Consider the following 24,680-nt stretch of genomic DNA (forward strand, 5'->3'; position numbering starts at 1 on the left):
TAGGCAGGAGAGGAAACAGAGTACTGGACATTAATGGGTTCTAAGGGAGTTGTCATTCTAGACTGATTTTCAGGAACTTGACTGGGATACAGTAAGATCCAGTCCTTGGGCTCAGAACAACTACCTAAACACAGACATGGTAGACCCGTGTACACCGGCCGGGTGGACAGGGGCTGGAGGGTCAGTGAGCCGGGAGGGTTAATGTAATCTAGAATTACTCTCATCAAAGTAGGGCCTAGGGTGGGGAAGGGGATGGATCCTCTCCTTTGAGCAGGTTACGGCCCACCCAGAGATCTGAGCATACTCTGGGCACTGACTGCAGCGTAAGACACCGACAGACAATAGTTAGATGGTCTCTGTGGAGGGCAGCCACACCAGGGTGGTGAGCAGGGCCAGAAGACCATTTATTCCAGATGGAGAGCTGTCTCCAGAAAAATCTAGGATTGGCTGGAAGGAGTTACAAGGAGTCTGATTTCTTTTTCTTTCTTTTTTTTTTCTTCCTGCTGATAAAATGAATATATGCAGACAATTCCCAAAGCAGAGAAAAAGTAGAAAGGAAAAGGAAAAGAGATCATTTTATTCCCACTATCCAGAGGCAATCACAGGTCATATCTGATGTAATTCCTTCTAATATTTTTCTAGGCTTTAAAAAACATAGTTGAATCAGGGCGCCTGGGTGGCTCAGTGGGTTAAGCTGCTGCTTTCAGCTCAGGTCCTGATCTCAGGATCCTGGGATCGAGTCCTACATTGGGCTCTCTGCTCAGCAGGGGGCCTGCTTCCCTTCTTCTCTCTCTGCCTGCCTCTCTGCCTACTTGTGATCTCTCTCTGTCAAATAAATAAATAAAATCTTAAAAAAAAAAAAGTAGTTGAATCAAAGTGCACCTGTCCACGGTTTTGTCAGTGGTATGTGTGTACATAAGTGTTGAGAGAAGCGGCGGAACAAGCAGACTGCTCCGAGGCTGGGCTCTGGAGTTCTTAGCCCGGGCTTCAATCCTGACAATGTCCCATATCAGCTGTCTGACCCTTCCCACCCCCTATTCTATCCCACCTCATCTGTAAAACAAGGATTATATAACCCTGCCACATAAGGTTGTCCGAGGTGTAAATGAGCTAGTGTTTGTAAACCTTAAAAACTGTGCCTGGAGACACCTGCTGCATAACGCTTGCTAAGGGAATACTACCCTTCTTTTGTCGAATGTTACATCATAACCATTACAGTGACACGAAGATGTTTTATGGAAAATTCTATTGTCTGAATCAGAGTCCATCCTATATGTTCACGATAGCAAACAGTCCCCTCATGTTGGACGTGGTTTATTTCTGACGTTTCAGATGGTGACTGCCTGGAAGTAGTCACTGGGTCTACACTTCCAGTTGGTGTATTTGGATGGAGTCGCAGAAGGGGATTAGTGGGTTAAAGGACATGGACTTTGTTTTTTGCTTTTTAAGAAAGATTTATTTTTAGGTAGGAAAAAAATCCAACTGCTAAAATAATTCAAATAGTACAAAAGAGATTACAGTGAGAAGGACTGCTGTGATTCCTGTCGTCCACTTTCCTCCTCAGGGGCACCAAAATTGGTTTCTTGTTTATGCTTCTGGAGCTGATCAGTAGAAACAGCAGATATATCTCTATCTCTATCATCTCTATCTCTATCTCTGTCTCTATCTGATGTGCATTTTTAAAAAGTTGGTATACTGGGGTGCCTGGGTGGCTCAGTGGGTTAAAGCCTCTGCCTTTGGCTCAGGTTGTGATCCCAGGGTCCTGGGATCAAGCCCCACATCGGGCTCTCTGCTCAGCAGGGAGCCTGCTTCCTCCTCTCTCTTTCTGCTTCTCTGCCTATTTGTGATCTCTGTCAAATGAATAAATAAAAAAATCTTTAAATAAAAAAAAAATTGGTATACTACTACTAATGCATCTTGCCCTTTTATCTAGTATGTCTTAGAGACATTTTCTGTTGTTACCTCAAGAGTTGCTTCATTTGTTTGCATGCCTGCGAAGTGTTTCTTATTAAGGTTAGGCAATAATTTAACTAGAAATAGATACAGGCATTTAAAAGTTATTTGACGCAGGGTGCCTGGTGGCTCAGTGGGTTAAGCTGCTGCCTTTGGCTCAGGTCATGATCTCAGGGTCCTGGGATCGAGTTCCGTGTCGGGCTCTCTGCTCAGCGGGGAGCCTGCTTCCCTTCCTCTCTCTCTCTGTCTGCCTCTCTGCCTGCTTGTGATCTCACTCTGTCAAATAAATAAATAAAATCTTTTTTTTTTTAAAAGTTATTTGATGCATATCAATGTATCTTTTAAAACTGTGCTCTGGTTAGCACCAGATAAACCCTATAGCCCCGTCTGATTAGTGGAACCAGAATTAAAAATCCAGATCAGCTCAGGGGTGCCTGGCTGGCTCAGTCAGTAGAGCCTGCAACTCTTGATGCTGGGGTCCTGGGTTCAAGACCTATGTTGGGCATAGAGCATACTTAAAAAAAAAAAAAATCCAGATCAGCTCAAACCATGTTATCTCTGCAAAGATCTTCAAAGACTAATTAGTAGTGGTTGTCTCTAGGGAGGAGAACCAGTCACTGAAGAATCCCCTCCCGATGGCCCCCTGAGGAGATCTGACTAAAAATGAACTGGGCTGACTTGTGAGGTATAGGGCTCTCCATTTTTATTTCTTTTTATTTTACTTTTGAGAGAGAGAGAGAGAACATGAGTGGAGCGGTATGGGGGTAGGGCACGGTGAGGGGCAGAATGAGAGAAAAATTCCCCAGCAGGCTCTATGCCCAGTGTGGAGTCTGACACGGGACTAGATCTCACAACCCTGAGATCATGACCTGAGGCTCTCAGTTGTTTTTTTTGATTGTTTGTTTGTTTTTTAAGATTTATTTACTTGGGGTGGGGAGGGGGCAGAGGGAAAGGGAGAGAATCTCAAGCAGACTCCCAGCTGAGTGGGGAGTCGGTGGTTAACCAACTGTGACATCCCATGAGGCTCTCAGTTTTTAAAATGTTCAGACATCATCCAGGTGATTGTATCTTCTAGCATGTTCTGGCAATTCAGAATAGAGGAACTATGGCTGCATGAGAACAGGCAGGCACGTTCTACCTAAAGACACTCCTTTTCAAACACCTTTGTACCCGGTGCTGAACACACCTCAGTTGTAGACCTCCAACACAGCCCAGAGATGCCTGGAAGGGCTCACTCTGTGCATGCCTGTGCCCGGCGGGCTGGTGGGCTGGCTGGGGGGGGGGGGGACACAGACTCCGTCTGAGCCCCGAGTCCATTCCAAGGCCTGATTCTTCTTACAAATGCCCTCAGGTGTGGAATGGAGAGGAGGCAACACTCTGAAAGCCTCATGGAAGAGGTAGGGAGAAAGGTGCCCCACAGAGGGCCTTCCTGTGGGGACAGAGTGTATCTTGGCCCTTTGCAGGGCCAGCTTCATGGGATGAGACCTGTGCAGCTTCACGGGGCCCCACATTCAGTATAACCCTGCCCTTAGTTTAATGTTCTTCTGCTTTCATCTTGGAATTCTATTTTTTAAAGACTTTATTTTTAAGTCATCTCTACATCCAGCGTGTGGCTCGAACTCACAACCTGATCAAGAATCACATGTTCCACCAACTCAGCCAGCCAGGTGCCCCTGTCTGAGAATTCTTAATAGTTTTTAAGCAAGGGGCGCCCTATTTTCATTCTGCACTGGGCCTGGCAAATTACGGAGCCAGTCCTGTCCCTTTTGATTACAGGAGAACAGTGACATGATTTTTTTGCTGCCTTAATGCTACAAAGGCGAGAACTGGGTCTGCCTGGAAACCTCCTGGCTTCTAGACCCAAAGCGGAGATGTGGACGCCAGACTGCTTTGCCTGGAGAAGAAGGGGGAAGAGGACAGTAGGAGGGGGGACAAGAACTCTGGAAAGGTCTTGAGGCCTGACTATCCTGACATGCCACTTAGTTACTTCCTCATTACACAAGAGGGTATCTCCAGGGGAGAATATCCATCAGTGGCCAGCACATGCCCAACATTTAGAGCCTGGGCCCCACTGTGTTTCAGCCTGACCTATGACCAGGAGCGGAGGGGATTAGTTGCCTGCTTGGGCTGGACTCTGGGATGAGCATGTCATCCATACGAGCTACACAGATAATATTGCATCTCCATAGATAGATCTATATATCTTGACAATGTATACCTATAAAAATATTGTATGTTTTACCAAAGACAAAACAGAGGGTTAAATAATTGGCATAAAACCACAAGAATATATAAATAGGACACAGAAGGAAAAATAATCACTTTTTTTTTTTTTTTTAAAGAAACCACTTTTAATCCCATTTTCCACTGGAAACACTTGGTAATTTCTAAATGAGGAGCTATCTCTGGAAAGATACATGAAAAAGTCACTGCCATTGTCTCTGGGAAGAACTGGCGAGAGACTAGTTTTACTTCCCACTTTGGTATGTTTTGAATTTTGTACATTGTGCATGTCATACAAAGATGTGTTATTTTATATAAATAATGGTAAAGAGTAGGAGCTTGGGACTGTATAAGAAAGAAATTAGTACTCTAGTCATCTGGAGTGTTTGGAGTATGTAACTTAACCTGACCAATTTTTTTATGCCAAACTTAGGGGAAAAATGCAGTTTTTAGAATTCTGGGATTTTAAATTTTTATTTATTTAGAAAGATTCTATTTATTTATTTGACACATACACACACACACAGATCACAAGTAGGCAGAGAGGCAGGCAGAGAGAGGGGGGGAAGCAGGCTCCCTGCTGAGCAGAGAGCCCGATGTGGAGCTCAACCCCAGAACCCTGAGATCATGACCTGAGCCAAAGGTAGAGGCTTAACCCACTGAGCCACCCAGGTGCCCAGAACTTCTGGGATTTTTGTTCTGAATAAGAAACTGGTAACCCTGTATCTGTATTTTATTTAGGAAGAAACCGTGGCTCTTCTTCTTTGGAGAGGTTAAGTAACTCAGTCAAGGTCATACAGCTTTTAAGTGGTGAAGCCAAAACTAGAATACGGGTCTAATTCCAAAACTAGTGCATGGGGGGAAGAGAGGCCTGTGGGAACTCAGCTCTTTATGATGATGCCCAGATCCATGCTGAAAGAACACAAGAGTGCCTGCTTAGGGGTCTGTCTAGGGAAGCTCTATTTAAAGCAATGTTGTATAAGTACATTGTAAATTCATTATGGATAAGTTTCACTGTAAAGAAACCATAAGTTATATACTCCTGACCTGGACTAAGGTGAAGTTATATATAGTTTTAAACATTTCGCCACAGAAAAATGAATGTGGGCTGCCTCATGCTATAACCAAACATCGGTAGGGATGTTACAGAATTTGCACTAAAGGCCCCATACCACCTTTATAAAATCCAAGGGATTCAGACTTCCAAAATATATCCAGTCCAAGAGTTACAAGAAAGATAAAGTATTAAAAAAGCAGTAGGCAGAGATTGCTAATTGCTTATCCAATATCCATTCTTACCATCTTATTTAATATAGAACTCTAACTTTCCTGGGACTAGAAGTGTGCCCAGGTAAAATATTACACTCCTAGCCTTCCTTGCAAATAGGAGTGGCCAATAAGATGTAAGTAGTTGAGTGGGGCTTCTAAGAAAACACCCCCTTTTCTCCTGGCTCTTTTTCTTACTACCGGAATGTGGATGTGATGGCTGGAGCTATGGCAGCTATAGTGAGTATGTTTAAGCCACAGTAGTTAGATCTCTGTTAAAGGTAATACTAACGGAAACAATGGCCCAGGAAAATGCCTGAGGACCTATAAATGTCATAAGAGTCCATAAGTGCTCCCTAAAATTGATGTGGTGCTCATGAAGATGTTCCGATGATGTTAAGGATACCCACAACAGGAAGGAGTGAGCTGGCAATCTCTCAGCTCCCTATAGAACCTGTGTCCCTGTCATCAGAAAGAAGCACTCAGGAGTCTCATTGGTGCTCAGTTCTGCAACCAGTGATGTCAGTTTCAGGGAGAAAGGGATAAGGCCTCTAGGCTGTGGGTATAAGAGACCAGGAGGGGCTTTGTCACCCCCACCCCCGCCAAGGGTGTGTGTGGAAAATGATCAGTCAGTGGTGATGGGCTTTCACCAAATCCTGTTCCTGAACCCAACATGTCCTAAGAGAGTCTGTCCTAGGAGGGTTGGGATAGTATGGCGTGTGGAGTTGCTAAGAACCTTGGCTCTAAGGGGCTCTGGCGTGGAGTGGACATGTGTAAGGGGGTTAGAGTCAGAGGGCAGAGGCTGAGGCAGGCTAGAGAACAGTGTATTTGGGGTGCACAGGGAGAGAAACCCGAGCGATCTGAGGATGGTTTCACAAAGTGAACACTCAGTGCTGCTAGAAAGACTCCAGAGGGCCCCACTGGGAAAGGGCAGGGGGCTGGGAGTCGGGGGGGGGGGGAGGAGTGGCCTGGAGGACCTGTAACACGTCTCAGGGGTTGAAGAGGCCATGGGGATCTTAGATCCCTGAGTTAGGTTGTTTGTTGGGCCCTGGAATTCTCTGGAATTCCTGGAATAATTAATTATGTGGCTTTCTCTGCAAAATTGCTACAACCACCATCAAAACACAAGATATTTTTGAGCTTCTGTGTCATTACTTGTCACAAAAGCCTTGTCCTCTTCCAAGGCATGTTATAGAGCACCACGTTAGAATCATCTGAGGTGCTGGGGAACTCAGATGGCAGTGCCACAGAGAGAGCGTCTTTGTGAATGAGATCACAGAATATTTAAATGCCCTGTAACTAGGTGAAAAGGTACATTCCCAGACACCCCTCTTAACTCCAAACTCCACAGTCCACTGCTAGAACTGACAAGTATTTCTGCCTGAGGACTGGTATCAAAGTTGGATCTCAGGAGCACCTGGGTGGCTCAGTCGGTTAAACATCTGCATTCGGCTCAGGTCATGATCTCAGGGTCCTGAGATGGAGGCCTGAGTTGGGCTCCCTGTTTGGTGGGGCGTCTGCCTCTCCCTCTGCCTCTGCTGCTCCCTCCACCACCTGCTCATGCTCTCTTGTTGTCTCTCTCTCTTCCAAATAAATAAATAAAATCGAAAACAAAAACAAACAAACAAACAAAAAACCAAAACAAAACAAAACAAAGTTGAGTTTGAAATGCATAAGTCACATCTATGGGCTCTTTGAGGCTTTGGGGGCCGGTTGGAAGTTCTGGAGCCGGAGCAAGCCCGTGCAGGCCTTCCTGTCTTCTCAATGTTGTGTCTCCTCCCTCTGTCCTCAGCCCTTCCCCGCTCCAGGGACATCAAAGCCGCTCCCTAGACCATACAAAGCCCTTGCAGGAACAGCCACATAAATGCAGCAGCTGTTTGCTGACTGGGGCTGGGAGCGGTGCCAGGCCAGAGATTTGGGAAGGGAACGCTTCCAAATGCTGGATTAAGCCTCTGGAGCAGATGTTGCCCGTGGCTGGCCAGCATTTAGATTGCTGGGCAGGCAGCAGGCTCGGCCTGGGATTTGGATAGCTCACAGAACTGTCCAACAAAGACCCGAGCGAGGGTCAGCTGTCAGGGGTCCCCGGGGAGCCCGCTCAGTGCTCAGGAGACTGAAATCACAGTGAGTCATTTCAGACGGAAAGAAAGGGCATGGAACAAGTGTTCCTGTGAACATTTCCTTGACACCTCGCCTACGTGATACTCAGTGGATAGTCCTCCCTCCCCCAGCTCTACACTCAGCCTCCCCATTTTAAAAATGGGAACAACTGAAGGCCTGAAATTTGCAAAGGAGTCAGGCTTTGAAACAGAGTAGGAATAATATTGGCACCAAATCCACAAACCCCGTTTTTGCACACGAAGCCCAGATGCTGAAACAGAGCTGGTCTTAGCCCCCTTTTGGAATAGGTGATGCGAGGGACCAGAGAGTTATGCCAGCTAGAGGATGGGTCTCTCAGCAAGGGTGTGCTCCCATGCCTGAAACACCAGCATTGCCAGCGTGAGGCACTGGATAGCTGAGTCAGGGCAGAGAGCAAAGCCGGGGGTTTGAAAAGACATAGTGAAATCTACCCTTTGCTGATTGTGCAGATTTGCCAAAGGGCAGGGTTGGGGCAGAGACACATTCTCCCACAGTGCTGAGAAAAAGAACACTGGATGTGGAGTCATGCAGACTGGGGTTTGAGTCCTGGCTCTGACACTTAACCAGCTGGAAGGCTCTGAGCTAGTTACTGGACTCCTGCGCCCCTGTTTCCCATCACTAAGCTGACTACCAATTCCTGTTTCACAGGGTTGTCATGAATGAGAATGCGCTCCTTTACCGGGACCTTGGGCACACATGTCATCTATTAGAAGCTGCAGCCCCAGGGACATCCCTGACATTGGGTATCTGGGGCCAGGATGTTCCATCAGTCGAGCAAATTCTCTGTTGTCACTGTTCATCTCAGCTCCAGACCCAGGCTTGTTCTTGGGCGGTGACTTCAGAAGCTGCGGCGACATTCCCTTCGAGCCGCTGGAGGCTTGGATTTCACCAAAACCTTCAAAATGTATCTGCGTTTTGAGGCCAGTTTCCTTTTGTCATATTTTTTCCATTTGTTCTTCGCCTTGGGGAGAAGCTTTCATCCTTCTAGCTGCTCTGAAATTAATCTTTCTCTGGATGTATTTCTTACCACCGAGGGAGATCTGGGCCTGCCCCCAGACAGATCTGCAAAGGGGATAGGACGGAGAAGAGAGAGGAAGAGAAATGGTTGGAGTGAGAACAGTGAAGAGAGAATGTGCAGGCAATGCAGTTAGCAGTGATGGGGGGGCGTGCTTAAAGTTAGCGGTAGGTGCTCCCTAACAAACTGTGGGCGCCAGCGGGCCCCTGAGACATGCTCTGGAGTGCAGAGCCGCCTGCCCCACAGAGCCCGAGCGGAGCCATGCGGGAGAGGCCTATGTTGATTCTAAAATCAGGGCCCTGATTCTAAAATCAGGCCCCGCAATTGCCCTCAGAATCTTCAAGCCCAGCTCCGCTTTCCATCCATGCTCCTGCTGCCTTGGAGAAGCCCCTGGTTTCTCCTGGGACTTGCTTTCACTAAGCCTCATCTCTTGCACTGCTACCCTGTGCGTGGCAGGCTTCCTGGGTATGCTGCCTGTGTCACTGAGCGAGGCCCTGTGCTCAGAAGACCCTGCCTGGGTGTCAAGGCTTTGCTTCTGTCTCAGTCTTGAAATTCTTAATAATTTTATCTGTAATAGGTTAAGCGGGTGTTCTGTAAGTGAAATCCAGTGGGTCCACGGAACCTGCATGAATAAGGAACCTGGGTGACGCACACAGCAGGACACGCAGAGCAACGGGCCTCGTGGCCTGGCACACGCACGCAGTCCTGGGACAGTCTACAGCACCACTGGGCCCCGAGGTGGCCAGGCCAGGCCCAGGGCAGACTGGGGCAGTGACAGCAGCAGCAGCCACTGTAGGAGGGTGGAGGAGCTCTACAAGGGGCAAGGACCCCAGGCGGGTGGCCCATCCGCATTCCTGGAGCCTATTCTTGCAGCGTCTATACCAATATGAACTCTTGGATAAGAGCCCCCGGACAGGTGCTGCTGGCACCCGGGCAGTCAATTTGTCAGTAGATTATTACTCAATTAAAACATATGCATAGGGGGACGCCTGGGTGGCTCAGTTGGTTGAGCAGCTGCCTTCGGCTCAGGTCATGATCCCAGCGTCCTGGGATCGAGTCCCACATCGGGCTCCTTGCTCAGCAGGGAGCCTGCTTCTCCCTCTGCCTCTGCTGCCATTCTGTCTGCCTGTGCTGGCTCTCTCCCCCTCTCTCTCTGACAAATAAATAAAATCTTTAAAAAAACAAACAAACAGGGCGCCTGGGTGGCTCAGTGGGTTAAGCCGCTGCCTTCGGCTCAGGTCATGATCTCAGGGTCCTGGGATCGAGTCCCGCATGGGGCTCTCTGCTCAGCGGGGAGCCTGCTTCCTCCTCTCTCTCTGCCTGCCTCTCCGACTACTTGTGATTTCTCTCTGTCAAATAAATAAATAAAATCTTTAAAAAACAAACAAACAAACAAACAAACAAACAAAAATATGCATAGGGCACCTGGGTGGCTCAGTGGGTTAAGCCGCTGCCTTCGGCTCAGGTCATGATCTCTGGGTCCCGGGATCGAGTCCCGCATCGGGCTCTCTGCTCAGTGGAGAGCCTGCTTCCTCCTCTCTCTCTCTCTCTCTCTCTCTGCCTGCCTCTCTGCCTACTTGTGATTTCTCTCTGTCAAATAAATAAATAAAATCTTTAAAAAAAAACAACAAAAAAAAAACATATGCATAGACACTGCGAAGGAGCCTATCAGGAAGTTATTAGAATTCATAAAGGAGTTTAGAATCTGCAATTCTGGAAACTGCTGCAAAATGGCAGAGCAAATATTCATAGGCCGAGAAAGAGAAATGAGATTTAAAGGTCGTCACATTCACTGGAAAAGAACACTGTATTCCCAGGAAGCTTCAGCTAAACCAGTTATTAACAAGCAAGACAAGTTCAAAATTAATCTGTTCTTGTAATTGAAGATACAGTGAAAGAACGCATAAGTAGGTGTTTTAAATTATGCGCAATAGCTGAAGTCACTTTCGGTTTCTGGTATGACCTCCACAAGTTACAGCAAATATTAGTGGAAACATTCAAAGGCCATTGTGTAAACTTACATTTAAGATCAAATTCAGACTTGCATGAAACTGATTTGTATGAATTAAATCTGCTTAGAAAAGTTGTTCCACAAGAACTCTAAGTGCTCTGAACTTTATATATATATATATTTTTTTTTTCTTTTTAAGATTTTATTTATTTATTTGACAGAGAGAGAGCACAAGTAGGCAGAGAGGCAGGCAGAGAGAAGGGGGAAGCAGGCTCCCTGCGGAGCAGAGAGCCCGATGCAGGACTTGATTCTAGGACCCTGAGATCATGACCTGAGCCGAAGGCAGAGGCTCAACCCACTGAACCACCCAGGCGCCCCTGAACTTTATATTTTGAAATAATTCATCAGAAATACTTTCCAATGTTGTCACAACCTGTCAGATATTCTTAACAGCTTCAGGAACAGTTACGTCAGCAGAAGATTCCTTCTCAGGATTAAAAATCATCGAAAATTATTTGCGATCTTGCATTTGCCAGGAGCAACTAACATCACTCTCAATTACGATGATTGAAAATAAAATAGCTAAAATTATACATTTGGATGACCTAATCAATGATTTTACAGGAAAACAGGTTGGAAAATCCTTAGGATTATTCTAGATCTAACATTAATAAAGTATTATTATTTATGGCATAATGATACCCCAAATAATTTTTTATGATCTGTGAGTTTGTTATTCCTAATATATCCCTATCATCTCTATTATGTTTAAAAGTGATGAAGTAGGGGCGCCTGGGTGGCTCAGTGGGTTAAGCCGCTGCCTTCGGCTCAGGTCATGATCTCAGAGTCCTGGGATCGAGTCCCGCATCGGGCTCTCTGCTCAGCAGAGAGCCTGCTTCCCTCTCTCTCTCTCTGCCTGCCTCTCTATCTACTTGTGATTTCTCTCTGTCAAATAAAAAAAAAAAAAAAAAAAAAAAAAGTGATGAAGTATTTCTAAAGGCAGAAGCTTTGCTCAAGAGCACCCATATTTTATTTTGCACCGAGCCCCACAAATTACGTGATCTGCTCTGCCTCAGTGCCTTGAAGTTTCTCTATTTTTCAGTAAAACCCATAAACATATAAACTCTTAGATTTTAAGAATTCACGGACACCCTACAGCAGTGGATCTCAACAGAGAGCAGTTCTGATGCCCCCTCCGTCCCCCAGGAAACATGTGACAATATCCGGAGGCATTTTTTGTTGTCACGATTAGGGGGTTACTACTGTCCTCTGGTGGGTAGAGATTAGGGATCCTGTTCAATGTCCTGCAATGTACAGGACAGTCCCCCATGACAAGGAATTACCGAAATATCGACAGTGCCGCAGTGAAAAAAAAAACATAAACTAGAAGCCCCAAGTGTAGTTTCAGACTAGCAGAATAGCATCCCTGGTGGTTTGTTTGAAATGCAGAGCCTCAGGCTCCATCCCAGACCTGCTAAATTGGAATCTGCATTTTAACAAGACCCCCAGGTGATCTGTGGGCACATCACATTCTGAAAAGCACTGAGTTAGGCTGTGAATGGTGTATTTCAGGTCCCCTTCAATCAGATATTAGGTCAGCCCCAGGGACCACCACTTTCTTCGTATTTCTTGCACATCTCCCCAGCTCCTCCAACCTCCAGGCGGGTGATAGGAAAGCCCAGGTACAAAGACACTGCAGGCAGTGTCTGACAGCACCTCACCCTTGGCACTCATTCTTAGATTGAACTTGTACCTCTGTCAAGCAAGTATGCAGAGAAAGCGGTCTGGTCTCAGGCCTGGGAAGTTCAAAGCTCTGGCCTGGCTCCCAGCTGCTCCCAGGCCTCCCTTGGCTGCCATGTGTCTCCATGGACCTGGGACTCGAGCTCAGACACGGCACTGTTTCCAGAGCACAGCCTTTGAACATGCTGGGTCCTCCAGGTGCCCTGTCCCTGCTTAAGCTGCCTCCCACTGAGCCGTCAAGCCTCACTCCTCTGGCCCTCTTGGAAGCTTTTAGTTTTCCTCAGGGTCCCCATAGCTACCAGCAGATGGATCTGTGACAGTGGCCCCAAGCTCCAGGGTCTTCAAGGGAAGAAAGGAAATGCAGGTCAAGTCAGGGTTGTGGCCAATACAGGGCCCCCGGCCACACATGAATGCAGGCCCAGTGTTTCTAGAGCTTTGTGTTTTTAAAGAAAAGCCGAAAGGCTGGGTATTTTATGTGAAATCTTCTGATTTTTCAAATACTGGCAACTAAATAAAAAAAATAAAACAAACAAACCACAAGGGAGACCAAACGCCTCGGCAGCAGGCTAGAGCCAAAGATAGACAATCTGTTGCTGCTGGGCTGTGCAAACATTTGTCATAGTGTGCTGTTGTCTTTTGTGGACATCTTTGTCTCCCCACTCAGCCTGGTGGCAACTGGAGGTCGAGCCTGGAAGAAAGCCGTCCTCAGCACAGACTCGGTGAAGGAATGAACACATGAACGGGTGAGTGAGTAAAGGAATGGTATTGCATAAGCTTTGGTCCAGCAGGGTCTCAAACCACGGCTCGCAATGGCAGGGTCACTCCCTAGGGGTTGTCTGGACACCTGTGGGAGTATTTTTGGTTGTTACAATGACTGACAGACCCACCGGCATTTAACGGTAGGCAGTCAGGGTGATAACAACACTGATTTTGTGCTCACTGTATGCAAGACTCTGTTCTAAGAACTTTATTGAAGTGAACTCCATGACAGTCTTACAAGATGGATACTGCCATCATCCCCATAGCACAGGCAGGGGCAGGGGCCACTGGTCAGTCTGCAATGGACAGGACAGCTCTGCAGGGCAGGAACCACCCTGTGCTCTGCACACTCTTGTATGCCCTACTGGATGTCTATGCAGGAAAAACAACCTGTTCCTAATGATCCAAATTACAACTATCATGCAAATTGCTAAAAGGGTATGTTTTATTTTTCAGCATTTTACCAAGAGCTCATCATTTCACAAGAGTCATGCACCAGGCAGATATACTACACAAGGCACTTGAGTTTCTAAAACTGCATACCTATATCCATCTGCATGTAGAGTTGCCAAAGCCATGAGGATTCTAGGTGCAAGCGTTAAACTAATGAGCTGATTTTGCTGGGTATACTTTTAAAAGAAATATTTATTTATTTATTTATTTTAGAGAGAGAGAGAAAGCACGAGCAAGGGGAGGGGCAGAAGGAGAGGAAGAGAGAATCCCAAGCAGACTCTGTTCTGGGTGTGGAGCCCAGTACAGGATCCCAGGATCATGCGATCACAATGTGAGCTGAAATCAAGAGTCAGCTGCTTAACTGACTGAACCACCCAGGTGCCCTGCTCGGTAAGTCTTTTATTGAATAACTACGTACTGCAAAAAAAGTGAGCTAATCATAATTATGTACTCTATGAACTTTTGCAAAATGAACACACCTGTGTAACCCGTACTCAGATCAAGAACCAGAACATTCTCAGTATCCTGGGAGTCCCTTCCTGCTGCCTGCCTGCATGGTTTCCCCTAAAGGTAACACCATTCTGACTTCTAACACCCTGTCCATTAATTTTGCCTCTCTTGGAACTTTATATAAGTGGAATCATATGGTGTATACTTTCTTTGTGTCTTGCTTCTTTCGATCACAATCACATTTGTGAGATTCGTCAGTGTTGTGCCTGAATTGGAAGCTTGTTCTTTCTCATGCCTCCATAGTGGTCCGCTGTACGCCTCTACCACGATGTATTTATCTGTCCTACTGTAGGTGGACTTTGGGGTTGCTTCCAGCTTCTTGCTATTGTGAATAATGGTGCTGTGAACATTCGTGCTGATGTCTTTTGGTGAACATATGCATGCATTTAGTTTTTACAGTTAATGTATTATCTGTAACTGTTATCTGTAACTGACAGTAAGGGGTGCTATAAAATATTTGCTATCCAAAGAGGCCTAAATTCTGAGCGAGTAATTGAAATCCTCTGGTCTGACGCAGGTGCCTCTTTCCATGGTCCATTTGTCTGTTCCACAAGGACTGTGCCAGTGCCTGGTGCTGGCAAGCATCAGGGCTGTGCTTGGTGGGAGGGAGAGAACCTTGTCATAAGGTAACAAAGCAGAAGCCTGCATTCTCATTCCCACCAGTAGAGGTCAGCATTCACAAGAGACTCTGATCTGCCTCTCCTAACTTCCAGGCAGGCTTCTTAGGTTCCTGCCCCTTCTTCTCCCTTGGTAAATGGAGATCCAGCTCTACCTGGGGAAATCTAAAAAAAGAAAAAAGAAATCTTCACAGTGCACCTCGGTGGAGGCAGATGGAACTGACACACTGGGGTCTGGCTGTCTCCTCAAGGTACCCACATGTTCCCTATCCTCACTCACCCTACTGGCTTTGCTGGTGAGTGTGTCTAGCCCTGGGCCACCTATGCTGGATTCTGCATTTCCACACAGTGGCTTCTGCAGACACAGGGGCTGGTTAAATGTTTAACAACTTGTTCTGGGCTGGGGGTGGTCTGATTGGTAGCTTGGCTAATTTCTGTGATGTAAAAAATTCTACCCGGTGTGATTTCAAGCTGTCAAGGAGGTGTTATTGAACATGGATTTGGGAAGAGATCCTAAGTAGCACAGTACATGGCATTCCCACCCTAAGTATATAATTGATGTAAATAAACTTGGAAACATTATTAGATAAGGATATAATGTAGTAAAGTTATTGGAAAGTGGTAAGTTTTGAGTATTTATTACTTAAGATATAATTTATTTAATTTTACATATATAATTTTATTTTTAATAAAGTCTGTATTTAATAGTTGGCTCACAAAAATCTTGGCAAGTTCGCAGTTGGTTCTTGAAAGACAGTCCAGGGAGGTTCCAGCACTGCAGGGAATGGGCTGTGGTACCTCTTTAAAAATCACATTTGGGGGCGTCTGGGTGGCTCAGTTGTTAAGCGTCTGCCTTCGACTCAGAGCATGATCCCAGGGGCCTGGGCTCAAGCCCCGCATCGGGATCCCTGCTCTTCTGGAAGCCTGCTTTTTCCTCTCTCATTCCTGCTTGTGTTTCCTCTCTTGCTGTGTCTCTGTCAAATAAAAAAATAAATAAAATCTTTTTTAAAAAATTAAAAAATTAAAAACATAAAAATCACATTTGTCTTTCCCACTGCAAATTGCGGTTGTATTCCCAAAGAGGTTAGGTAGGCCTTTCCTCCTCAGTAACTATGGTCTCGGCCTTATCTTTCCCTCTCTGTACCTCAGTTTCCTAATCCGTAAAATGGAGATCATAGAATTCATACCTCCTTTACAGGTTCCTGCAAGGATTGCATGAAATCACAGATGGAAAGCCATTCACACAGTGCCTGGCAGACGGTCTGATGTAAGTTGGCCAGAACTTTACAGCTCAGCCTCTGTCTCTTCAGAAAGTCTGAAGGAGGGGGTGCCTCCTAGTCCTTCATCCCCCTGCAGCTGGCTGAGCCAACTCACCTTGAAGTCACCTGAGAGTGGAATGCCCGGGCAGTCTGGAGGAAGAAAGTCCTGAAGGGAAGGCAGTGTCAAATGACCAGGAGCCATGTGTATGTGGTTTGTGTCTGCCAGAGCCTCAGGCCCTGGGGCTGCCCCCACTGCCTCCTTTCTTCCCAGCTGGTTGACTCCCAGAGTCACTGCCCAGCCCCGGGGCAAAGGGCAGAAAGTAGAAACAGGGAAACAGGGTGACTAGACTAGAATCTGTTGAGGGGGGAGCTGGACAGTTATCATCTGAAGACAGAGCAGGTAGACACATTCTTTGCCATATTGGCTTTTGCTTGAGTGTATAACCCAGCCAACGCTTTCATCCAGTTCACCTGATTTTTACCAGATAAAAATGTCAAAGACTTGTCAGTGCTTCAGAAAAACAGGAGGGGTTTTGGTCACTCTCTTAGACTTACTGATTGGGCAGTATTAGATGCGCACTGCCTCAGGTGTCCTTTTTCCCAGGACAGGGACTCCTTGCTTGAGCAGCCCTGCTCTGACCTCTGACCTCTGACCTCTGCAAAGCTCCATGACTAATGGCCACCAGGGCCGGGGTCACCGAGCCTGGTCACTGAGAATGACATGTCTGGGGTCATAGGCTCCCGAATATCTGAGGAAGGATGATGGCACAGGCCTATGTATTCAGACAACCAACCGCCTGACCTTAGGATCTTCCTCCCCAGGGTGGGAACTGCCCCTCAGATCTGCTGGTTCAGCCCTGTCTGGCCCACCCATCGTGGACTCTGACTCCCTGCGTGAAGATAGCTGGAAGAGTCCAGGTCCTCTGAGGTCAGGTGCGTTTACTTATTCACCGTCACGGGGCTTTGGAGACTACTCAAGGAATCTTGAATCAAAACAAGAAACCCCAAGCTAACTCCCGCGTGAGGTCAGACAAGCTGGTAACCGCTTGGTGTCTCAACTTCCTTGTCCTTCAAAATAGGGGGTTAATTAATGTCTCGTTTTATGGGAATGTTGTGCAGATAACATAAACTGGTACGCAAGAAAGCACTTTCAAAAAGATCAAGAAATATGTGAGGACAATTTCTGGCATTATTTGCTATTTTTATTGGGGGTAGAAAGGGCCATATATACATATGACGTATTTGGATAAGTACAACTTTTGGACAGACAAGAACGAATTCTTGTTTTGCAACATACATGCTTTGGAGGTTTTTTTTTTTTTTAAAAGATTTATTTATGTATTTCAGAGAAGCAGCGGGGAGGGCGTGGGGCAGAGGGAGAGAGAATCTCAAGCAGACTCCGAACTGAGTGCAGAGCCCGACACAGGGCTTGATCTCACAACACTGAGATCACAACCTGAGCAGAAACCAAGAGGGTGCTCAACCGACTATGCCACCCAGAAGACCCATGTAGTTTTTAATGTTACAAAAATCTCCATGAGACTGTTTCCTCATGTGTAAAATGGTGATGATATACTTAATTTGAAAGATTGTTGTCAAAATTAGTGGCTACATGTATAAAGTTGTGCTTACCAAGTACTTAGCACACAGTAGGTCCTAATAAATGGTAGCTGTCATTCCTGTTGTTAAACATAACAACAACAGCAACACAGATACCAAGTATTAATTCCCAACCTTTTCTCTCCTTTACTTCTTGCCCTTTCAGTAATGAAAGGGAAGCTCCTCGTTGCATTCCTGAAAGAGGGAGAAAGAAAACCATGCCCTGTGACTCATACGAGTGACCAACTCATTCCAGTTTGCTAGAACTCTCCTAGTTTTAGCACCAGAAGTCCCAAGTCCCAGGGACCCCACAGCCCCATACAAACTGGCATGATTGACTCTTCACCACCAACCTGGGTCCAACTCTAAGCCATCTTCCAATATCCAGGCTTAGAATGTTAAGATTTATACTGGAAATCTGGGAGGCCCCAGGAATACTACCAACTCCAAGAGCCAGTTTAAGTCCTTTTAGGAAAGGTAGGGTCTCGATAAATATGAAAATAAAAAATTAACTCTGGCCTTAAAAGTCATTATGGTAGCCAGAAGATACAAAAAATTAATTCTGAAGTCCACATACTATATGAGACATTTATACGAAATGTTTAGAATGGGCAAATCTCTGGATAGTAGCTTATTGGTTGTGTTTGGGGGGAGTGGGGGGGGGTAGGATGTGCCTGCATGCGTTTAGAGTTTCTTTTGGGGATCATGAAGATGTTGATTGTGGTAATGCTTGCACAACTCTGTAAATATACTAAAACTTTAAATATATAATTAGACATTTAAATTGTGATTATATGGTATGTGAACTGGACCTCAATAAAGCTGTCAAATTTTTTTTTTTAAGATTTTATTTATTTATTTGAGGGAGAATGAGTGAGAGAGAGCATGAGAAAGGAGGAGGTCAGAGGGAGAAGCAGACTCCCCAAGGAGCTGGGAGCCCAATGTGGGACTCGATCCTGGAAGTCCAGGATCATGACCTGAGCTGAAGGCAGTTGCTCAACCAACTGAGCCACACTGGCGCCTCTAAAGCTGTCAAATTTTTAAAAATTGAGAGTTTTTAATTAAAAAAAAAGACTCTTCCCAAATTAGAATTTCTACTTCTAAATGATTCTTAACCCTCATTTTAAGAATTATCTTTTCAATGGCATAAAAATATTTAACCTCGGCCAGGAAATATCACCCCAATGTTGCAGAAAAAATGAGCAAGACCCATAGCAGAATGTAAAGAGCCTTTTGCTCAGTTCTATAGGAAGCCAGTGGAATTCAGGCAGGTAGGGAAATGGGAAGAGAGGAGAGGCTGGGGAGCCAGTATTTATAAAAGGAGAAAAGTGACTCACCCCTGACCCTGCAATATAACACAGAAGGAAATAGAAGCTAAACTGAGACTTGTCCAAAATGCCACAGAAAGGAAGGAGAGCTCTGGAGAGGTTGCAAAGGGTTGTTGTTGGAGAGGACATTCCAGGCATAGGGAACAGTGTGGGCACAAGCTCTGAGATGTAAAAGTAGGTGGCATGCGAGAGGTTAGGACACAGGTGGTATGTGGGGTGTGTGGAAGGATGGAGGGGACTTGGGACAGATTTTGGAGAGCACTGGACACAGCCCTGGCTTGGGAGTTGGATTTCATTCAGTGGACACTGGGAGATCCCAGGCGAGGATTTCCAGGAAGTGAGTTGCAGACCTGCAGTGAGAGATGGTGGGTCTTGCATGAGGTCACTAAGCTGCTCAGTGACCAAACTGACTGTAGTACAAAGCCAGGGGCTCAGATACCCAGCCTAACCCCTATTCCACTACACCAACCTGCCTTTGTGGGTAATCTGCCCACCTTTTCTTCTCTCCATTTGTTTTCTTTACCCTTTCCCTTGTCCCCTTCCAGGCATTGGGTATGCCTGGGGTGTTCCTGCAGCCCACATAGGGTTACTGAGCTCTGTTGCAGACCCAGGCCAATCTAATACTTGCTTTCCAACCCCCTGGTGATCTGGGCTGTGCAGCCCCAACAGAGAGGGGAAATGAGCAGCATGGGAGGCATGCCCAACAGGAAGCCAAGGAAGAAAGAAGGCAGAGCAAGGACATACATATGGAAAAGGTAGCTAAAGCCACAGTTTCTGTGGGGTCCATGAGGGGAAGGTTCTCTTGGAGATGAATGCCTGAGCATGGGCTCTGGTTTTAGCTACCTTAAGGACATACCCTGTTAATTCACAGCACTTTTCCAAGGAACCTACTAGAACTAGGTTAGGTGAGAGGCCCTGAGAGGGGAGTATCCTGTCCGAAGGGCATCTGGGAGGAGGGGCCTGCCTGGCCTAAGCTGCAGGAAGACGAAGTCTGTGGGTCCAAGGGCAAACTCGGGCACTGATTCTCAAATAGGAGCACTTCTGAATAGGCACTGTGCAAGGTTCCTGGGCCACAAAGATAAAGTCACCATCATCGCCATCAATGGGCCACAAGCCCTGTAAATACAGAAACGGAGGACTACCTCCGAGGGCTGCAGTGAGATCACCAACAGACGGTGTAGCGATATGCTGCACAAACCATTCGCATAGTATATCCTGGAAAAACAGCCCAAAGAGGCAAGGCTCAGGATGGGAGATAAAGTTAGGAGTATGGTGTGGTCCTAGCCCCCACTCTGCCGATCCTTGCTCTTTTGCTCTTTACTATAGTTTTCTCAACCTTGAGATCAGTCCAGTGCTTTCGGTGTGCTGAAAAATCACTTTGGGGAATGCTTCTTCTTTTCTTTTTCCTTTCTTTCTTTTTCTTTTCTTCTTCTTCTTCTTTTTTTTTTTTAAGATTTTATTTATTTGACAGAGAGGGAGACAGCGAGAAATGCTTCTTAAAATAGATCCCTGAGTCCAATCCTAGTTCTCCTAAATCAGAATGGCTGGAGGCGGGATCCCGAATGTGCTTTTTTACACGCACCCACCCCCGTGGGGCAATTTCAAGCTCGGTAAACTACACTACACAGTTTGAGTACTCCTTAAAAGGGAGATGATGACCTGCATCAGTCCTAGGTCTGGCAAGCGATTCAAGAGCTAATACGGCAACATGGGTGAAAGCGCCCTGTAAACCTGAGAACAAACCAATTATTTGCAAATAATAGTAATCCCATAACCCAAAAAACATCCAAAAAATCCACAAAATAATAATAGTAAAAGAACTAGAGAGCGCACGGCAAACGCGGCGCAGGTTGAGCTGGTGCCACAGCCCGGGCCACTCAAGCGTAGTAGGCGTGACTGTCCCTTTAAACAGCCCCCCCACACACACCCCCCCGCCCCACCCTGCCCGGCCCCGCCCCGCCCCGCCCCCTCCGGGCTCCGGGCTCGCCTCCCGCGGGGCCTGCGGCCTCTCCGGCGGCGCGTGCGTGCTGGCCGCCGTCGACCGGCAGGGCCTCCCAGAGGGGCGGTCCCGGCGGCGCGACGCCGGCGCTTGTTGCGTGCGCGCCTGACCCCGCCCCTTGCCCGCCCCTTCCCCTCCCCCCTCCGCGGTTCTCCCCCGCCCGCGCGGTACAGCTGGGCCAGTGACGCGGAAGCCGCTGTTGCTGCCGCCGCCACCGCCGCCGCCGTCGCCGCTACCGCCGCCGCAGCCGCCGCCGCGTTCCATTCTCTAAGCCGGCGACAGCCTCGCCCCCCGCCTCCCGCCGCTTCCTCCCGCAGCACTAGCCAGCGCCAGCCAGACAAGGGCACTCAGGGCCTCGCCTAGACCCGAGAGGGTTGCGGGCGCGCGCAGGCGGCAGAGCGGATCCCAGCGCCGCGGAAGCTTCGAGCGCCCCCCCTCGCGGAGGTCGCCGCGCGGTTCCCCGGGTGAGTTGTCACCGCGGCTGGGGGGCGGCGAGGCCGGGCATTGTGTCACTGGCGCGGCCGACAGGCTGTCAGGGGCGCGGGGTCCGCGCGCACCTCCAGGGACTGACGCCGGGGAGCCCCGGCCGGCCGCCCAGCGTCGGCTGCTGAGTGCGCCGGCCCCGCTGTCACCCAGCCCGCAGCGCGCGGGGCCGGGAGGGCGGCCGGGGAGGCTGAGCGGGCAGCGGCGTGGGCTGTGCGCAGGCCGGGAAGAGGACCGGACGGCCGGTCTGCGGCCGCGAGCTGGTGGCCGAGACCGAGGCGCGCCGCCTGGCCTCGCCCGGCGTATGGGGTCGCGCTCCCTGGCCGGGAGTCAGAGCGGAAACCAGACTGTGCGGGTCGCGGGGGAACATGAAGGCGGAGGCCCCTTTCTTCTTACTGTTACTTTCCCCATCCGGCCGATCAAAGCTGCGGGTGCTGCGCGGGGCAGGGTGGCTTGGCGACGGTGGATTTCCTGAGGAGAGCTTGGAGTCCGTGTGTGGGAGCAGTCGGAGCTTTCTGGAGCCCCTGCGCCTCATCTGCTCTTTAATCGCAAAAACTTTACTTATTATCCGGGCTGAGACTCACCGAAATCACTTCCTGTTTATATATGTAGACTTTCTTTTTTGCTTCTGGTTTTTAGGGACTCCAAATAATAGTGTAGGTGTGACCCTCTCTCCTGGTTTGGCTGTGGGGCTGCAGAAGTGGAAAGTTACCTGTAACGAGATTAGCCGGCGGTGGGGGTGGGACTGTTAAGACCCGAGACGAAAACGACGTCAAAATCAAGTCTTGGACTCCTTAGGGGGGGAGTTCATGTCCTGGCCCGCAGGCCTAGTACTGCTGTTCCCACAGAATGTACTCTTAGTGGTCGGGAGCTCGCTGCTTTGTTGCTCTTGCTTACTGGGCTTGTGTGTGCTTTGTACAGAGGTGCAGTAGAACTACCCAGTTCAATTAACTGTGGGCCTTTCTAGATGGGCAGAGGTGGAAGTGTGTCTTTCCATCCTTTGCAGTGGTTAATTCATTTTTGCTCTTTTCATTCCTCTGGTGTAAAATGTGTGTATGAATGATACACACACACACACACACACACACACACACCTTTTCTGTTTTGGGAATTCCACACCCAAATAATTGTCACCATCTAGTAGAGGCTAGTACAGACATGTTCTTGGCGTTGAGTTCTGAATTTTCTGGGCTTTGCATTTTTAGCTAGATGTGTATTTAACCAGAAATGAAAATTTTCACAATTGGTTGGGTGGAGGGGCCAGGAGTAGGTCTACCTCCCCCTTAGTAAACGAGGTATTTAATAAAGCAACAATAGTAGCAATAATAGGAACAGTTCTTGGGGAATGTGTACCAAGCTTTATGCCAAGAAGTTTACTTTCTTGATCTCATTTAATAATAGACTTTTGTGGTGGATATTGTTATGATTTCCTTTTTTTTCCCCCAGTTGAAACCGAAACCAAATAACTTGCCTAGGGTCACAAAAATAGCTCATGGTGGAGACCACACTTCAACTGCTAGATTATACTATTAGCTTCTAATTTGCTTACCATTTAATAAAATTGAAGCTGGAGTCTTTCTAGAAGTTTTTCAAAGCACTACTTCTTCAAACTCTTTTTCAGATCTTGAGCATCCTTAATTCTCCAAGGTACACACTTTGGGCATGTTCACAATATTCAGTTGTTTATTCATTCTTTCATTCAGTATTCCCAAGTATTTAAGTGATGCGGAATGTATGTCAGGCACTGTGCTAGGTACTGGGGATACTGCAATGAATAAGACGGAACACAAATTAATTAAAAAAAAAAAAAAAAAAAAAGACCGAACACAGCCATGCCTTCATGGAGTTCAGTCTTTTAAGTCAGTGTATTTTGGTTTATGTTGTTAGTTTTAAGTGGTGACGATTTGCTGCTTAAGGACCTGCTGTCAAGTTAATTAAATTAGAAGACACTACTGGTATGAGGGACTGATACTTAGGACTTCCTGTCTGCATAGTGACTTGGATACTGTAGTACTGTGTTCTCAGAGTAGGGCGGTCTCCTACCCCACCCCGCAAATGTTTAAACCCTGATATCAAACCCAGTGTCAGTTGGCACAGTTCAACTTATTTTCCGAGGACTGGACTGCCTTCTCAAAGCCTAGAATTTAGGCAACAGAAAGGAGAAGAAATGTAGAGTGAGGTGTTGCAGATGTGGGCTGGTAGAGAAGAGACCTCAGCATTGTTTGGTTTCCTGGCAGGTCTCCATCCTGTGGTGACTGAACTTGTGCTCTTATGTAATGGTGCATTTCCTGGCAGGGGATTTCCTCCTTTGCTGTTGCTGGGGCCGCAATTTCTTCAGCTATCCTCCCACTCCATATACATTTATGCACCCTCCAAAGGTAATCATTCACCTGGCTTTTTAAAAGTAAGAACTTATTTCAGGTTTATTGCTACTAAGCATTATTTCATTCCCTCCATGATTCCATGCTTTTCTGTAGCCCAGAGAAAAACTTGCTTTATATTTTACATCATTCCTTATGCACTCTTCCCATGTCCTCAGCTGTTTTGACAACCAGGTAACTCCAGTTGGCTCTTAAAGAACACAGGGTTAGGGGCACTGACCCTTATGCAGTAAAAAATCCACATATAACTTGTGACTTCCCCAAAACTTGGCTAATAGCCTACTGTTGACAGGAATCCTTAGTGATAACATAAACTGCTGATTAGCACTTATTTTGTATGCTACATGTATTATATACTATATTCTTACAATAAAGTAAGCCAGAGAAAAGAAAATGTTCTTAAAATCACAAGACAGAGGAAATACATTTATAATACTGTACTGTAAAAAAATCTGTGTGGAAGTGGACCCACGCAGTTCAAACCTGTGTTGTTCAAGGTCAACTCCCCTGGTGTCTGACTGTGGGCTTAGAGGATTACAGAATCTTTAAAAAAATTAGTCACACAGGCTTCCTCATTTCTGTATCGAAAGAAGTGAACTGTGGAGAAGTCTTGAGCAGAGCTGCTTGTGGGTAGAGAAGGAAGACCAGAGAGCGTTAAGTGCTGTTTTTCCCTCTACTTCCTCATGTACAAGCAACAAGTTCACTGAGAGGCAGCAGGACTATAGTGCCCACTTAGAGGCCTGCAGTGCCCACTTGAAGGCCTGAATGTCAGCAGGTCCACTGGTAGTGTTTGTGTAACTGCCATGCATGAAGCATTTTACTGAGCTCCTGAATTGACATGTGATCTCCTAGCTGAAGCTGACAAGCAGGATTCATTTTCCCTCTTCTATCTTCCTGGACAGTAAGGAGGTCTTACTTAGAGATCTTCCCTTAAGTGGTAGGGGAAAGAACAAGGAGAGGAAGAAGCCCAGTGCCTTATTTTTTTTTAATATTTGAAAGCAGATATTG

The 24,680-nt window shown here is 47.0% G+C and overlaps 1 protein-coding gene across 1 annotated transcript in view; it reads left to right on the forward strand.

Annotated features, from left to right (window-relative positions):
• The first annotated feature begins 20,961 nt into the window (after positions 1-20,961).
• Positions 20,962-24,680, forward strand: part of SUSD6 (sushi domain containing 6) — a 94,463-nt gene continuing 90,744 nt past the window's right edge. The window contains exon 1 of the mRNA XM_004739019.3: positions 20,962-21,272. The gene's annotated coding sequence lies outside the window, so the exon portion shown is untranslated. The remainder of the gene's footprint in view (positions 21,273-24,680) is intronic.

Source organism: Mustela putorius, unplaced genomic scaffold (assembly GCF_011764305.1).
Source record: "Mustela putorius furo isolate JIRA1106 unplaced genomic scaffold, ASM1176430v1.1 tig00000129_pilon_pilon_pilon, whole genome shotgun sequence".
NCBI classification, from domain to species: Eukaryota; Metazoa; Chordata; class Mammalia; order Carnivora; family Mustelidae; genus Mustela; species Mustela putorius.